The 19,547-nt window shown below is 32.1% G+C and overlaps 1 protein-coding gene across 6 annotated transcripts in view; it reads left to right on the plus strand.

Annotated features, from left to right (window-relative positions):
* The window catches only part of LOC142333367 (NAD kinase-like), a 489,955-nt gene that overhangs the window by 365,823 nt on the left and 104,585 nt on the right, over positions 1-19,547 (plus strand). The window contains exon 1 of one of the 6 annotated variants that reach the window (XM_075380473.1): positions 10,237-10,310. The exons of the other annotated variants lie outside the window; for them this stretch is intronic. The gene's annotated coding sequence lies outside the window, so the exon portion shown is untranslated. Of the gene's footprint in view, positions 1-10,236; positions 10,311-19,547 lie in introns of those variants that run through there. 6 annotated transcript variants of the gene reach the window in all.

The raw sequence follows: 19,547 nt of genomic DNA on the forward strand, positions 1-19,547 counted from the left end.
TGAATATTTGTATCTGCCCGTAGGGTCTGACCACCAGTAATTCACAGAGTTATCTCTTAATTAGTTAAACTATATAACATTTAAATTAAACTAAATTAAATTAACTTTTTTTTTTGTATGCTGAAGATAAAATTTACGAAAGGTTATCTCTAAAGTGAAGACCGTTTCGTTGTAAAAAAATTTATTCTGAAAACTCTATAAATATTTTTTTATTTCTCTTAAAGTACATACTTTATACTATTTCTCTATATAATCACCACATGAATTAAGATATTTAACGTAGCGATACACCAGCTTCAATATACCCTCGTATTCTTCGTCCGCCAGTCCATTTATCACTGATTAATAGCATTTTTAAGTTCATCGTCACCCGCGAATTGCTTACTACACAAAAATTCTTTCAATTTCCCAGACAAATGGTAATCGGAAGGAGCTAAGTCCGGACTATATGGTGGGTGATCGTAAATTTCCCATCCAGATGTTCTCAGTAAATCACGTGTCGGACCCGCAACATGTGGACGTGCATTATCGTGCAGCAGGGCGACGCCGTCGGTCAGCCTCCCACTTCGTCGATTTTGAATGGCGCGCCGTAACTTACGTAGTTTCGCAGTAGGCATCTTCAATCATAGTCGTTTAACGTGACATGAAATCAATCAGCAATATGCCAAACCTATCCCAAAAGACTGTGGCCATTAGTTTGGGTCCAAATGGCTGTGGATTGACCTTTGCTGGTCTGCTTGGTGATTGAGGATGATGCCATTCAATTGACTGCCATTTTATCTCTGGCGTGTAATACGAAATCCATGTTTCATCGTCGGTAACAATTGAATTAAGGAACTCATCATATTTTTCTGTGTAGCGCACCAAAAATCCCCAAACAGATCCCATTTGGTTTTTTTTTTTGACGTCCGTTAAGACGTGCGGTACCCAACGTGCATAAACCGTTATGAAGCCTATTTGATCATGAACAGCGCGACCGATAACAGCTCTTGAAATATCAGGAAAAAGAAGGGCAGGTAGGAAATCGATGAGCAACGATGTTTTCTGATCTCATCATCGACGCGTTTCAGCATGTCCTCGGTGATTATTGAGGGCCTCCCCGAACGTCCTTCATCATGCACATTAATTCTGTTATTTTTAAACCTTTCACATCTTATTCGGACATTTCTTTCGTTCGTTACATTATCACCGTACACAGCAACCAACTGCCTATGAATTTCAGCCGGCCTAACTTTTTGATGGTTTATAAAACGTATGATTTCACGTATTTCACAGTCGGCGGCAACATCGATTTTTCCTATTCATTTTATAACGTAATTTGTCACATTTAATCAAAGATGCTACTACGCGAAAACTTACAGACAACAATACAGTGTTTACGTTACTAGCGTGGCCATGAACAACTCACGTTCGCCAACCTTAAGGAGAGAAATTTCCCAGCGGTTTTTACTTTAGAGATATCCATCGTACATAACTGGTGATTAATGTTAAACATAGCTAGGATTCGAACTCACAATATATAATGTAGGAGATCCAAGATAACTCCCCAAAAAACACATATGACTATATATAAATCTAAAATGATTAAACCACACTGTTTTTATGTATTTTGTAGTAAAATTAAAATTTCCGAGTTACGTTTGTTTGTTTAAAACTTAAGAACTCCTGGACAGATTTTTTTACCAATTATTTATTGAATTTTATGGCAAAAATTTATCGCAAGTATCTTTATGATTAGATGAGCAGTAAAGCATTAAAGCTTGACGAATATGTATATATATATATATATACACTGAATTTTATGTTAGTAATTAATGTATCGGAATCGGATAAATCATTCCGAAGATATCATTAGTTTTATAGAAATTATTACGATTAACAGGTATTTTGTAATCCCAATTTATTGGTTTTCACCCCACATTTTTTAGACTTCTAAACATACGGTTCTGGGAATTTATTCGATTTTTCATGTCAAAAACCATAAGAAATCTCTAATTCTACCCCTTGATTAATAATTCCTAAAAATTTCAGTACGACCTCATTTCACCGGAGTAGCTGAAATCCGAGCGAAATCTTTCACTAGCCGTAATTCGCAAACGAAGCATATTAAGTAAGACATACGTTTATATGAACTTTTTCCATTATTTTCACGAGTAGTATAGGTTATGAAAACCCGGGAGAACTACGTGATACACTCCACATACGTGTTACATATAATAGTAATAATCTATATATATAAAAAAGGAGTTGATTTCTTTGAAATGCAAGATTAATTGTATACCTCATAGGCATACAAAAAATCTAATTCGGCAAAAAGTTTCTATTTACTGCAAGGGTGATTTTTGTTTTTCTTTTTTCGATGCGATTGCTCATGTGGCAGTAAACCGCACATTGCTATTGCAGAAATCCGACTACACATCTTTTTTTTCTGAAATAACCAAAAAATTCATTTTTTAATTATTTATCGATATACCAAATGAAAAACACGTGTTTTCGATCGTTATTTAAAGTTATTGGTTATCAAAGACTTAAAAATTTCTGTTTTTTTTTTTTTTTTTTTTTTAATTTCATTTATATTTTAAATGAAATATCATATAAAAATGAAATTCAGGGCAATGATAAATCTCGATTTTTGAGGTTTATACAACCTTTCTACACCCAATATTAAGGCCGTAATCCACGAAAATTTACTGCGAAAGCGCTATTGAGTACAGATTTTTTTAAAAATTGATGAATATTCTCCTTAAAAATGTCTAGTGAAATGCACTATTGGTTCCATAAGTTGCAGATCGATAATTGAAGATGTAGCTAAAAAATCCCTTCAATAAGTTTATCGCGGCGAAATGCTGATATTTATTTTCTTAAAATATTTCACTGAAATACTTAATATTCTCACAAACATGAGGATACGTACGTGTCGAGGGTCCAGGTGGCAGAGCCCTGACCGGCTATTTGTAATATAGAAATAATAAAAAATCAATCTGTCAGACTTTTGTAAAGAAAATTAAAAACCAAATTAAAGGAAACCATTTCAAGATTTCATAAGGCAGTCTTACTTATTAATTATTTATTTTTTCTTATTGAATAGATTTTTGTTCGTCAGACGTAAGTACAATTAAGAAAACATATTATTAATTATTATTATTATTAATATTATTATAATTAAACCTTTTTCCTTTATGTTAAACCAACTGCAAATTTACGTACTACACATAATTATTTATTCAATACTCGTTTGTCTAGACACGATTTTAAGATATCACAATAATTAATTTTTATGCTTAGTCTTATTGAATGTTATCTAATAAATTTTCAAAAAAATAATAACGCTGTATGTATTCAGAATTATTAATTTTTAATTTTCATTACTGATTGACGTCACTTATAGTATAATTATTTTCTATTTTCACTTAAATAATGCAGTATCATGTAGTAGAGATAGATATATTACCGTAATATTTATGTATCTGTGTGGAAAAATCAAAGGGGTATTAAAAGAAACATTGAAGTTAAATTAATTATTTTGAAGGTTTTAATGAAACATACGTTGCATTTAATTCTTGGGCTATTATTACTGATGGCACAAAGATTAAATATGAATTTATAATAATAAAGTTGCTTTTATTTATTAACGTAACATGTTACTTGTTTCGTAACGAAAAGTATGAAATGGAATTATTTAAATCTGCGTGTATATTTTTCCATATGTAATTATTAGTAAAGTTGTTTCAATCCGGATATGTATGTATTTTTAATATATAGTGGAACCTTTCATCGGTAAAGCCCCGGGTTCGTCCTGGGCTTTACCACCCCTGTCAGCCACGGCATTTTTTATAAGCTACAAAATTCCTATTCCATACTCAGCGCACAAGCTGCTTGAAGCTTATTATGTAGTGAATTAATCGTAAAAAAAAAAAAATATTATTTTCGTTTTAATGAATAATAAAGTTTAAGAAACCGTTGAATATAATTATCTTCAACCGTTTTTAAACTGTTGAAGATATATGAAACTTGCTTTATTTATTACCTTCCCGGTAATATAACCAGATTAGCTATATTAAAGGGGAGAGTGTGGTGATCGAGTCAGAATTGGTTTTTTTTGCAATGTTTACGTGTTATGGGTCCAACTAGATCTAGTCAAAAAAAAAGCATATGTACGAGTATATTTGTATCTGTATCGCACTGCTTTTGGCCTTTTATCTCAGGACTGACCGAATCGATTTTCTTAAGTTTGGCTCAAATATTTCTATATATGGGACGCTGATCATATTAATGCTTGTTTTTTTTTTAACTCGTTAAGGGAATGGGGGGGATATCGCGAAAAACTAATTTCGATTTTCTTTAGAGACATTTTAGAGGAAACTTTATTAAAGTAAATTTGTTACCTATAATACATATATGAATAATCCAAAAATTGTTCTTTCAAAAAATCAACACCCACCGCTTTAATTTAACTTTATTTTGTTCTTTTACTGTATCTCGCTTCGCTTTAAATATTTTTCAGAAATGTTTGAAAATTTGTACTACATATGTACGTACCTTGTATGAAGTAAAGAAAGTATTGTGATCGCGAAAAATTTTGGTTTTCAAATTTCAACGGAAATATTGATTTTGACCAACCCTGAATCCATTTTCACTAGTTTCGGCGTGACGTCTGTACGTACGTTTGTATATCGCATAATCGCGTAACTCACAAACGATTAGCCGTAGGAAGCTGAAATTTTTTATTTAGGACTGTTGTAACATCTAGTTGTGGACCTCCCCTTTTAATTGCTATCGAATGGACCAAAAGTGTCCAAAAAAGCCCAAAATTCAAAACAAAATCCGGATTTTGGACTTTCCTTAACTTCAGTAATAAGTCTTCATTGAGAGTCTTTCAACCATAAGTGTGAGCTTTTTCAATTACAAGTGGCATTTATTTTCACTGGTTCCAGAGTTATAGCCAAATAAAATTTTAATTAAGGAAATATTTGGGTCTTAACAAAGGAAAGGCACATCGGTTCGAATCATACTCATCTCCTTTTTTTTAACTTTTTTTTTAATTTAAATATATTGATTATCAATATATTATTAACTTCAGATTGTAAAAATTTTTACGATAAATAATCATTTATTAATAATAATAAAAAAAAATTAAAAAATCAGAAGTTACTAATGAAATAAAATTTTATATACTTTTCATTAAAAACAAAAAAAACAAAATGTGAATATACAGTTTAATAGACGTACAAGGAAGTTATGTGGTGTCCACATCAGATTTTTTAAAATTGCATACCCCGGATCTAAATGCAAAATAGTTTTTTTAGAAACTTTCCTCTTCTTAGGTTAGCTTTTATTGAAGGGGAGTGTTAGATTTAAAGAAAACTTTACATTTTATTAAGTTTAACCAATACATGAATATTTTTAGAAAATTTTTTCTTAAAATTTATTTCCTACTTTTAAAATTTTGTATTCTGTTGTTTTTTTGGCTCTAACTTTTTTAATTTTTATTATTAATAGCCGGGAAAGTCGAAATACATTTCCAGCTTTTATTCACACCATTCGTGATTTTTAATAACTTCTTTTTTTATTTAAGAGATTACATATGAAAATTGTACCTCACAGTCTTTCCTCGGAATTGATTTGTCCATTTTATGTATATGATAAACGTTGAATTACATATATAATGGGTTGCACTCTCAGAAAAAAAACGCAATAGGACTTCCTCCAACTAAACGTTTTTTCCGCTAAAAGATTTTTTTTTCTTTCATATACTTAAATTATTATTTTGTTGAGATGTTTATTGAATTACAATAATAAATTAGAAAAAGATCATCGGGCATTATATTTGTGATATTAAATGAGTCTGACAATTAATTTATATTTTTCTCTCTCAGGTACACTTTACTATTTTTTACACGATAAGGGAAAGCTTGTGAAAAATCCCAAACCTCATCGGAATTCAAACCAAAAACCTTTTGGATGGAAGCCAGGGACTCTACCACTCCCCGCGGAGATCGGTAACATTATCATTAATGATAATGATTTTAAGCGTCCGTGGTTGTGTAAGGGGTTTCCTTAAGAAGCCTGAGCCTCGCCTCGGTGGCTCTTTAAGTTTCTGTAGGTACAGCAGTTTGTTACAGCATATGTTTGTGTGGCGTATGAAAAACTAAATTTTAATTAGTAATATACTGCTCCCATCCTGCATAAAGATACTCCGACTTTTCGAGGGGTTGTGCCTTCTATTTCGCTGAACGGTATAGGTAAAGAAAGGATGCTTACTATTCGGAGAAGGTCTGAAGGGATATGTAGCAATTGAGCGTGCTGACACTCTAGGTGCATTAACAGTTGGACACTAGAAAGGAAATCGTTTTTAGGGAAGATATATATATATATATATATATATATGACATATTAATGACAAATTGAAAAAATCCCACGTTATAATTACAAGCTAATAATATTGGCTTGAACTTAAAACCGCAAATTTCAAGTTTGGTGTTACTAAAAGAAAGCTTTTATTTCAACAACTTTGTTTAAAGTTAAAATTGTTTTCAGCACCCTTGAAAATGTATACATTTTTACCTCACAGGACAATGTTTTTTACTTTTTGCGCGAACCCCAAAGTGGGAGTCAAAGTTCAGTTTTATAAAAAAAAATCTTTTTAAAGCAGTCTTGATTACAATAAAAAAAGAAAAAGAAGAAAACTGTTAAAAACACATTTGGTCCGATCCGGCCGTTTGTTGGAGTTTGGGGCTCCCGATTTAAAAAAGATTAATTAATATGCGTAATTAGACAATAGAAGAAACCACAAAGAAAAACAACCATCATAGCGATCACAACAGAGCTTCGAAGTTTAGAACATTTTTTGAGATGGGGTGCAATTTTGCAGAAACTTTTTTTGCATATATTGTTATTTTTTAATATTTAACAAATGCGCCTAAGAAAAATATGACCTTAATTAGGCGAAGTCTCGAGATACTGAAGGTGACTTTGCTCTACAGTTTCTTGAAGTTTAAGTTGAAAATTTAATGGCATCAATGCCCTATATGTAGAAGTAATCTGACCAAGTTTGTTTAAAATCGGTGCAGTAGTTCTGGAGATATAAGGTGATTTAGAAACCAACACCGAACATACGCACGTACATACGAACACAACATCCGGAATTTTTCCATCCGGTTTTTTGGGTTCCTTAGGTGTCAAAACGTCAAGATCCGTTGATAACCGCATATGGCCAAATTCCACTAATTACAATACTTTCCCTTCTAGAACAACAGCGCTATCTAGACGGAAAAAGTAAAATGACAGATTTGTATAAAAAACGTAAATTAGCCTAATGTAATGGAGACGATATATTAAGGTAATCCCTTTTTGAGAGCATATAAGTAAGAATTTAATTTTAATGCAACGTTTCAACTCCAGTTGAGATGATTATCAACAATATATCTGATCTTTTGCGTCACGTATACTTGATTTAGTTGGCGATAATTTATTTTTACACTGGCAGCCACCGATAATCCACTCTGTAGGCTGTAAAACAACATGAAATTAATTTTATTGACGTCAGAAAAAGATTATTATTGGCTTAAAAAACTGGCTGATTTTACATAAAACATCTGTGTTCTATTTAGTAACTTTTCAGTGCATATTCCATTTATATTATCAACGTAAGCATACATTTAGAAAGACAACTTAATTAGGATAGCTTGCGGGATACCTTTAAGATAATTATTTACATTAAGTTATTCATATAATGAGTAAATATTTTCTCCGATATAACCAGAAAACTTGTTTTCACCCAGTCCTGACGTCCAACTGCTAAGCAAAGGCCTGAGGAAGTTTTATGAGTGGGGTTGTTAGTCCCGTTTCGCGGTCTCTCTATTGGCAGATCGTTTCTTATTACCGTTTCTTACCTTTTTTTTTATCTAACCTTATTACCTTTTCTTTTTTAATTTTTTCTTCTCGTTGATTTTTTTAGATACATTTTAGATCCAAGTTAAGAATATGGGTTTTTTTAGTTGTAGCGTTATTGGTAATTGTGAATGGGGCTCCACCTGCAGTTTGCCGTGGACTGTTATTTAGTGTAAATAAAAACAGCCAGGTCTGGATCTGCAGTGGTCGTTGTTATTTTAACTCATAATTTTTACTAGTAGAATACAATAATAATGTAACTACAGTATCTTGGGTCTTCAGAAGCTTATTTTAACTGCGTACATTCGCACTGTCGTTTAATTTAAGAATATTAAATTGCGTTCAATAAACAAAGAGTGCTAGCATAGCATTGAACTTATTTATCTCTACTCTAGAGGAACGCCAATGACGTTTCTGTTTTCATGATGAATGATGTTTTTAAAATTCAATTAATAAACTAAACATATTTGTGAAGAACTAAGATTTTTAATATTTTAAAAAATAAATTTGGGTTATGCTAGGAATTCTTAATTTTCTTTATCCGGATGAATTTTATTAACATTTAACTGTCTAGAATTACTTTAAATCGTTAAGAATTGTTTAGTTTTTAATGATATATTCAAAGAGATTATTTATTTATTGAAAGGCATCTTGTCATCGACAAATTGGAGTGGTCATACTGTAATAAAAAAGTTATTAATATGTACTTCCGCACACATCACGCAGCCCTTCACCGACTTTCGATCTGCATATTAAATTTATTATCGTTCAATTCACAATAAATTCATAGAGGAATTTTTTAATGAATTATTATTAATTACTTTAATATTAAACGTTTGAATAATTATTAAAAGTTTACGAACACGAACGATGCTTGTGTAAAATTATAAATTTGTGATTTTTTTAAATATTTTAAAGGTGTATGTCATAAATTAATAATAATGTTTACTACTCATTTAGCTAGAGAAGATGTTTTTTTTTTTTGAAAATTGTCTTTTGAAGTATTCCAACACTGTAATTTACGATTGTTTCAGTTATTTATAATTATAACAAAAATATATAGTTTTTTAAATTATACAGTATGTTTCAAAATGAATATCGGTGTTTTAAAGTTACGTGATATTTCTCACGTTTCACGTGCATTGATTAATTATACATGAACTTAAAGAGCAACTCAAACAGTTTTAGCTGTGCGCAAGCTCATAAACCCGTCCCTGCACCTTCCGCTTGAAAGCGCTATTGTCAAAGATGTCTCCGACTGAAAGCGTTCTGTGTTTTGCAGTTTGCAAAGTGTGAATCTGTACTTACCGTTCGGCATTCGTTCCGTTTGAAGTTCCGATCTGATCCTCCAGGTGACAATAACATTCGTAGATGGTATAAAAAATTTGAATCCGCTAGCTGTATTTGTAAAGGGAAGAATTCAGGACGACCGAGTATGTCCGAAGAAAATGTTGAACGTATAAGAGAGTCTTTTGTGTCTTTTCTAACCCTAGAAAACTCTTTCCTCAACTGCAGTACGGACAACAGGAAATTATTTGGCAACAAGATAAATTCACTGGCACAACGCTGTATGCGATTAGTTGAATGAAATTCTCCCTGACCGCCGGGTTGGTCGTCGGGTATCAGATGATAGGGCTTGTTTGCCGAGGCATCCAAGTTCCCCCGATCTGACCCCGTGCGATTTTTTCTTTGGGGGTTTTTAAAGGATCAAGTGTATGTGCCACCGTTACGGCTGACCTACTCGATTTCACACACAGGATTGAAGCAGCTGTCGCATCAATTACTCCAGACTTGCTGATTAAAGTACGGGATGAACTCTCCTATCGGCTGGATGTGTGTCGTCTGACAAATAGTGGTCACATTGATTACTTTTATAGGAAAAACTTTTTGAGTTGCTCTTTCATTTCATGCCTAATTTATCAATGTAAGTAAAAACTTAATAAATATGACATAACTTAGAACTCCAATATTTATTTTGAAACACACGGTACAAGGTATATCATTTTTATGGTATAATAGCAAAATATTCGGCCTTTAAAAAATCCGAAATATCAGTAAAATAGGTTATAATAATGACAATGTGTATGCGAAAGATAAATAAATATTCACAGTTTTTATAAATGTTGTTGAGTATAGTTTATTATTTTTTTTAAATTATCTCTGAAAAATTGCGTCACAAACATTATTTGAAGCAGATTACTCCTAACAATTACCATGTTTTAGTATTTACTGATTTATTAATAGAGATTAATTATTATTTTTTGCGATTTAAAAACATTAAATAAGTTTCATTGGGCAATCGCTAATTCGTTGCATATGTTCAAAGAAATTGACGATGTCAGATGGTCCTCTCACGACCAGTTATAATTAAAGCTTCACCTACAACGGCCGTTAGTTTTACGCTGAATATAATTATTATTGTAAGTAGAACACAAATTTTATCTAATAATACTAATTCGATTATATAATAGTTGGACACACATCAGATTTAACCGTAAAATGATATGAGAAAGGTTTGACCTTGCTTTAACATTCAGATATTATGTAAACGTATTATAAAGTATAACACTATATAAATATACAGTATCTAAAAATAATTTAAGTTAAAAATCTCTATAAATATAAATTTAAAAAATAAACACTGAATTAAATTCTCCTTAAGCCTGCAAAAAAGTTTAGAAATTAGTCTTTACTAATAAATGTTAAATACAGTTAAAAAAAAAAAAATCGTTTAATTAACTGTGGTTAGAATACAAAAAAAAAATTTCGATTTATAAACACTGACGTAGGTTATAATTCATTCCTAATGCTTTTCATCTTGTATCTAAATATCAATGGTTGAATTAAAGAAAAATTTGAAATCTGAGTTAAATCCTTTGTTATTTTATCCGATTATTTTTCATAATACTATACGTCCGGTTTAACTGTTTGTGATTCAGTTAAAAATTTCCACTCGCCGCCAGATCTGGAGACGGATGTGAATCGTGAACTTGTTCGCAGAGATCCTTCACTGTTTAAGTAAACACAATCTGTTGCAAAATAGGTCTATTTTATTTGTTTTAGGTCAGTGCAAACTCGTTGAACAGATAGAGTAGTTTTCAATTCTGCATAAAGACAAACCGATCTTTGAAGGAATGGTGGACAGGATGGATTCCCATTGTCTGAAGAAGGACTACTTTTGGTTGAGGTTATTCCTCTCATTTCGCGCAATTTCTTCATCCGATTCTCCTTTTTTTCCCAGAAACGTCCTGAAGATTTGATTCGTCACTTAGATTCGTGTTAAGACTGCGGGGTCCTGTGTCAATTACTGTTTTACGGATTCTTGAGTTGTTTGATAGTGGGAGTCTCTGCGTATATACTTAACGCGTTGTCAGTACAAAAAGCCTAACGTGTGTTGCATGAACGGTAAATCGGGAGATTCTTAATTCCTCCGAATATAGGCATACATATATTTAACAAACTTTTAAGAAAAAATGAAAACTTTAACATATTCAAATTTAACAAACTTTTTACATTGTCCGGGTAACATTTATGTTTTTGGGGGGGAAAATTGGCTCCTGAATGATATAATTGACTAAATTATCTAGGCATACTAAAATGTAAATCGCGGTTCTGTTAATTAATAGACATATGCTTAGTAAATCCTCTGCTGGTGTAAAACCAACTGGTTGTGGTAAAAGAAAATAAGTAGAACTGATATAAATAATATTTCTGGTCATCTAGATAAAAAATGGTCATCTATTGCTGAAGTTGAATAAAAAATTAATAATTTTTCTAAGATTAGTAATCTGTACAACTGATATTTTGTTATTTTTATTTTATTATTTTGTTTTCAAATCTTAAGGCAGTTGAAACATTACGCATTTTAATGCAGCATATCTTTAACACAAGAATCTTACCTCTTAGATAAATATGTAAAACACGCATCGCACTGTTGCCAGATTGTGTTTATTTCATAGTAGTCCTTAAGAATTAATAATGAAATCGTAGTAAAAATGACTAGAAATGTATTCGTTTCGATAAACTGTGACATCCATTAGAAAAAAAAATCCGTAGTTGGTCGGCCTCTTTTTACGCTTAAACTGAAGTTTTTTTTACTAAAACATCCTTTATAACAGTACAGTGTCGCATTTACTTATAATGAATAAACTTGTAATAAATTAACAAATGATGTATGCACGTAATAATGATAATTGTAGTCTTTAAAGATTTTAATTTTATTTTAGCCAATTTTATTTTACTGGAAATAATAAAATTTTCCCCGCTTTTGAACTCGGGTTAAAATTTAACCTGTCTGGCGGAATAAAGTTGATTACTTTTACTTATCCGTTATTAATTTGTTTATTCTCCTATTTAACCAGAAATGTAAGAATGTTTGAGTCTTATTTGATAAAATATTAAAAAAAATTTCCTTAAGATTAATTCTGTGCTAAGGAATTTGTTTAGTTATATAAAATGTAGTTTGAAAACTTCAAATCATAATTGCTTTGGTTGTTAAATAAACTTTTATTTTCTAAAAAATTCAGACATTACCTCCAACCACTAATAAGTAACGTAAACTGTACTCCACTTTCCTCTTTCTAAAACACCAAATTTAGAGAAAGATGGAAACAAATTCCAAGGTAACGTAATTAAACCATAAAAATTAAAAAAAAAAAAACTAAAAACAAAGTTGTAATACTTTCCTGGCATTGGTTATTTATTCTTATACAGTAGAAAAATAATGATACATGAAATTAATAAAAAAAGCGTTAAAATAAATAAAAAAATCGATATTTTTGTTTATATCTTTTTTTATATTTTAGGATAGGTGAAATATTGGGGCAACGTTTTATTAAAAATGTTAAGATAAGCATGCAAAAATGTAATGAGCTTAATATAAACGGGTGATGTTTGCAAAAGTTTGAGAAAATTGACCCCAACATTTTACCAACAAATTGCCTCATATACACGGTTCTCTGTACAAAATTTCATCAAAATCGGTTTATCCAGTCAAAAGTTATTTAGCATCAAACACGCTAACACACGTAAGTACTTAGTACGTACGATCATTAGCCCTACTTTTTTTTTGTATTTTGGGATTTCTGGGTCATGAAATGTCGAGAGATGCAAAAAGATCAGTACCCCATTTTTTGACTGATCACCATACTTTTCTTCTTGCAGTTCTTGCAACTATAATGGAGACAGGAAAGTAATAAACTGCCCATTATAACTGATGTTTGTTGTAATTTAGTGTTATCTAGCTATAGTACTCATCAAGCAGCTTCTTTGTTTTGATATACTCGTAATTCATGTTAAAGGTGCAGAGTATGTGGAATTTTTAATTTTAAAGTTAAACTATAACTTTTAGTTTTTTCTTTATTTCCGAAGAAAATATGAATTTGCTGGTATACTATCCTATTTTTTCTGGAAGCTAATGCTTGTAAAGAATCTAAGGTAAAAGCGAAACTAATCTAAGGCTGAAAGGAGGTCAGGATAATTTTATCCAGATTGAAGCAGCATATTATTGATTATAAATTTTATGTTGATCGGCTGAAATGTATGCTGAAACTAATTTCTTTTTCGTAAAACATTACGAGCAGTCGACTGTAGGTAGGAAATTCTTATAGAAACAATTTCCCCGATCCCGAAATCGTGTGTTGCATATAAATAGATCATCCATCTCACCTCATTAAACTATAAACTTTTAGTAAAACTACGGGAAGTATTTATAAAACTTGAATATGTATCGTTACGAAAAAAATAAATAAGGGAAAGTTGAAACCAGAGAAGAAAATTTTACGATATTATTTTAGGCTATACTTCAATATTTGTTAAGTTACAACAGATAAATATTAAAAAAAAACTGAAAATAACACGACTGCCAAAAAAAAAATATGGCTGACAAACATTGTTCTTTAATGTAGAATAATTAAAGTACGTGCGGGTGATAATTTTGTATTTAGTATCTGTATATAGTATAATTTTTCTTTCTAAATTTTTTTAATTTATTTAAACATACGTATATATATTTATATAGCCTATGACACTCCTAACGTAAGGAACTCCTAACGTAACGTAAGGATTCCAACGTGGGGTCATATATCTAAATCGGTTCAGCCGTTTTGAGCTGTTACGGTGAAACAAACATACATACACGTACATACACCCTAAATACATTACACTCCTTTTTAGGCAGTCGTGTAAAAATTAAGCAGCAAGTTTCTTTTCGTCTAAAACAGAAATAAAGAAAAATAATTAATTAATGAATTAATTATACTATTAAAAAGTTTAGTACGAACTAATTAAAAATTATAAAATATCTGATTAATTAATTACTTATTCTTATTACGTAAAATTATACGCGGTAAAGTAAAAATATATCAAAAAAATATTCACTTGTACGACTATGATTTTTTTTTTTTTAAACCACAAAATTATAAAACAGCATATGTATATTTGTATTTCCAATAAAAATCGAGAAAAATACCTATTTAAGCATAATGATTATAATTGTAGGCGTAAACTAATAAATTACCGGTTATGAGGTTCACAATTGAAAACAAAACCTACTTTTTTTTAGTAAATTTCTGTCGGTGAAATATAGGTAAACAATTTTACAATAAAAATTTTAAAATTTATTTCATTACAGCCTTCTTTATACAGTCTGGAAGCAAATATTATTTCTCTGTAAACTGTTAATGTAGATTCTCGTTACTCGCCCTATGAATCATTTGCCGTTGAGCAGATAGAAAAGAAATTCTTCCCAAAGAGAACTAACGTCGTAGTAGATCAAAGATGTCAAAGTTTACATTATGAACGGTAAATGATGTTTATCCCCGTTTTGAAATCAACATCCCTATTTTGAAAATGGTTCATCGACTAAAAACATTTATGTAGGTCATGAATATGATTCGTATCATTTTAAAACTGAATTTTTCCCTTTAAATTATTGTCGGTGTTTGATCGATAAAGATTAAATAATTCTAAAGATTTGTCACTGTTTTAACGGTCATTACGTTTAGTGTTATTTAAAAAGTTCAACTGTAATTTAAATTAAGCTTATTATATTTAAACCATTCGTATTTAAAAACGCTTCCCCGCCGCTCTCAATTGCGAGTTTGCATAATGCATTATTTTTTAAATATAGATTCTACATTAATTTGTTACTTAACACGATCTGTACACGTCTTACTTGTGGTAATAATGGATAAAGGCACTTGAGTCTGATGTATAAGTGGTACCGGTTAAAATTTCTTTCTCTGATAATAATGGTGTTCATTATATTGCTAGATTATTTGGTTAATAGAGTGGAAGATTTTTAGAGCTGAATATCGTCTTTAATTGGTTGGATTTGTTGCATACTAAATTTTTTTCAATAGAATATTTAAATCACTAATGAAGGCATCCGGAAATTATTTCACTTCCTTCAGAATCCCTTGCACAGGATGGATTTTATTCCTTATAATGACCGTATTATTTTCCTTGGAAGTGTCTAGTGCTTCATGTCAGTTCGCCTAAATTTTTGGTTTTAGCGCTTAAGAAATAGATGTAAAACGTTATACATTCAATGAGGAACCATGATTGATTTTTTTATTGTATATGCTCATATTTTTACTTTGAATGATGCGCTTCTTGGCAAAATGCAATAACGTAGCAAACTGCAAATTCTTGCTTTATTTTTTTGGAAAATTTCCTTTTTTGTGTTAATTTATTTCAATTCTTTTTATTATTTTTCCATAAATATATATATTTATATAATTTTTACCCGTGTTTCTTGGCGTAATTAAGAAGGTTTTTGCATATATTTCATCTCAAAAATTTTGTTTAAATATATATACGTAGTAGGGGAGATTTGACAATCGAAGCACAAATTTTAATGTATTGTGAACTGTGAGTGTGTCACTGTGTGAGCTGGCTTTGAACTGTATGATGTGAATATCTAAAAACGAATTTCTAATTTTTTTGAAATTCCGAGTTTCAAGAGTTAAAATGGATTTTTTCCGTTTTTTCTGAATCCTGGTTAATTTTAATCCCTATTATTTTTTTTTATTTTTCGGTAACAAATGAAGTCAATCTGATTTTTGGTGAGTGAAATCTTCCCGTCAATAAATTTCTAGATTTTTGAAATTCGATCTTAAAGGGGATGATGAAAGGCAAAAAAATGTTTTAATAACGATTGTAAATTTTACCAATCCCGACTTTAGTAAACGACATATTAAGTAGATTTGGGCTTGAAATTACTCTTCAGATAAATATTTAAAAACCATTTTGGGTTTATTAATTCAGATTTTGTTAAGGTGTGAGAAGATATACGGCGCTGTGGTTCAACCAATAAATCCACTACCATCGTTAATGTATGTGTGACTGGCTGCTTCTGCCTCCGTTATTTTTTTTTTTTTTGTTATAGATGAGTCTGAGAAATGACATTTACGCACTCCCCATAAATGGGGGAGTGTCGGACTCGCACGGGTTCGGCTAGATGTTATTAAGAGCTTATGTGTACCCGCACCCTACCGACTAAAACTCCTATCTCACCTTTTCTCCTCCTCCGGGGTCGGTCCTGCAGTTTAACCATTGCGCGGGCCCAGGTGCCTTTAGGGTCCAGGGGTCCAGAGTCCCCGTGCTTCATCACCATCGCTCATCCGCACAAGTGCAGACGCACGACGGCTCCACAGGGGGGCTGTCCTTCGCCCCTTCACCTTTAAGTCACCTTCTTCGCCTGAGTATCAGATCTTTTATATGCAACTATGATTCCTTGCTGGGTGATCTTCAGTCCTCTTACTGATCTGGGTTTTAAATCAGGCTCTATCCCATTCTCTCGCTTTAGTTTTCAGGATACAATTTGCTAGGTGTACTACCTTGTCCCATTCCGCTCTTCCTATCAACATGTATGGAACTGTTTCTTCCGGAGAAAGCCAGCTTAACCCGACATTTTGTCTGATCACATCCCACCGCTGGCATTGGTAGATGGTGTGCTCAACGGTATCTTCAAGATCGCAGTAGCTGGATAAAGGAGACGCCCTACTGCCAAATCGATGCAGGTAGGCTTCAAACTCGCCAAGGTACAGAAAGGAGCTCCGTTATATAGAAACCTACCTCACCCAGTCCTCTCTGCACCCATACATCTATTCTCGGAATTAATTTACGTGTCCATACACCAGTAGATGAGATGTTCCAGGCCTCCTGCCACTCGGCCAGAAGAAGGTCCTTAGCCTCGGTCTTAGTCATACCAAGATAAACCCGCCGGAGCATCAATGCGCGCAGCCGCACCGGTGGAATCCCGGAGATGACTTCAGTAGCATTTCGCGAAACCGTGCGTTATGCGGTTGCAATGTTTAACGCAGCACGTCTTTGAAGCGATGATATTCCTTTGAGATGATAATCTGCATTCCTTTTATTTTCAAGAGCCTCTACCCACGCAGGGGCGGCATAAAATATGATTGAAGAAGCCACCGTCAGTATTATACGTCGTCTAGAAATACGAGGATCTCTGTGGTTATGCATAAGCTTACCGATATTATCAACAACTGTCTGAGCACGTGCCAAGGTCTGCTGAAGGTGGACGTTGTAGTTTCGGGTTTTGGCTCCTTTCCAACCACACGCCGAGGTACTTAACGCACTCCGACGTGGGAATGCTGGTCCCAGCAACATGGATTTGTGTTTCTCGCAGTCTTCTCCCGACCAACGCTACTACGGAGGTTTTATTAGGTGCTAACTGTAGACCTCTCGCCTCAAGCCAACAACTTATTCGCCTCAATGTGTCCTACCACGAGGAAGGCCAAATCATCTGCATATGCAACAAGTTCAACGTCCCCATCAAACTCAAGTCTCAAAAGCCCATCAAACGTGAGGTCCCACAGGAGTAGGCCGACACCGACCCTTGCGGAACCCCACCAAACACGTCAAAAACCAACTTACCATCTTTTTCTGGGGGTTTTAATCCTTCTGCAATGTAGATAGTTGTTAATTATGCTAAGAAGATACCCACTTATATTCCTCTCTCCCATCACATCAATAGTCGTCCCTAGAGACTACCAAAGGCGTTCCTGACATTTAGGAGGATCACTAACGGGATCCTCCGTCGACGCATAGTACCACTACTTCGATCTGTAGCCCATTCAGTTACGCGTTTCAACGCGTCAGTTGTGGACTTCCCCCTAACAAAGCCAGATTGCCTCCGGTTACTTAAAAATCAAGGTAAAATAAAAAGATTTTATCGGAAACTATAGGAAACGCAAGTAACCATATCGTGCGGGCGAAAAAAAAAAAAAATATATATATATATGTATATATATATTTATATGTATAATATGTTGTATATATAAATGTATGCATGTATAAATATTTAGCTAAAATTATATTTGTGTTTTGGGGATAAAAAAGGAAAACAATGGGGTTGGAACTGTGTTAAAAATCATAACTCAAGGATCAGCTAAAAATGTTCAGGATTTTGAAGCTTTTCGTTGTAAAAATGTTTGTTGTTGTTAGTAGGCTAAATTCATGAACGTTATTTAGTTACAATTGTCAAAAACATTTAATAAATCATGTCTAATGAAACATAAACCTCATAACAATTTCTTGGCGAGCTGTAGGCCCGTCTTTTTTCCAGTAAATATGATTAGTTATTAATTTAAAGCTGTGTTATATTTACAGGTGCGGTTGAAAAGCTATATTTTTTTGTTTTCCGCATATTTTATAAGGATTTATTTTTTATTAATGAAAACGTGTTTAAAAGGAAGTAATTAGTCGATGATACGCTGAATTTGGTGGAAAGTTATGACGTGTAACAGTGCGTAACTTGTTTAGCGGTTTAACTTTCATTTTTCCGTAAATAATGAGTATTACTATAAAATCTCCTCTGTGGTCATTAAAGAACGCGGTACGGAATATTAATATATATAAGAAGTTATACTAATGAACTAGCTAACGATTCCCGTTTGCCACAGTCTCACAGTCCATAAAGGTAAGTTCCAGGTTTTGTATTTGTATAATAATGTTATGAATGAAATTTTGTATTATTAATAAATTTTAACTGTTATACAATTAAAGCGTTTTAGAATCGGAAGATAAGAGTGATTAAGATAATCCCTCAGATAATTAAGGGGAATTAAAAGATACAAGTGGTGTGAAAATATATTTGATGAAATAATTACTGTGTAAATTTAATTCTTTAAATTCGGGTTAATAATAATTATAATTTCAAACTTATTAATCGTAACCAATAAATGTATTTTCCAAATAATAAATTTATCTTTCACATAATAGCCCGTTAATAAAAAAGAAAAAAGAAAAGAAAGGTGGCTGAGAATAAATTAAAAGAAAAGTTTTTTTTTATTATAGAAAAAAGGTTATTCATTAATCATTCTTTGAATACGTGATGTACTGAATATCAATATCAATAGTGTTGTTATTAGTTGTGACGTGTGAAGTGACCGATTATAAAATATTACGTTGTCTTTTTAAATAATAAAAACAAGTTTTTTTGACCGCAAACTTCTTTTTTGCAGTAGGTTGTCATGAACATATCTCGTGACATGCTTTCTTCCGTTGTACAGGAGGAAGATTGTTATAATTAATTTTACTGATATTTTATTAAATTAAATATATTTATATTATTTAACTTAATCGGTCACTTCGATTTTACTGTGGACAAATTAAGTTGTTTCGTTGGCTAA

This window comes from Lycorma delicatula, chromosome 1 (assembly GCF_047948215.1).
Source record: "Lycorma delicatula isolate Av1 chromosome 1, ASM4794821v1, whole genome shotgun sequence".
Lineage (NCBI taxonomy): Eukaryota > Metazoa > Arthropoda > Insecta > Hemiptera > Fulgoridae > Lycorma > Lycorma delicatula.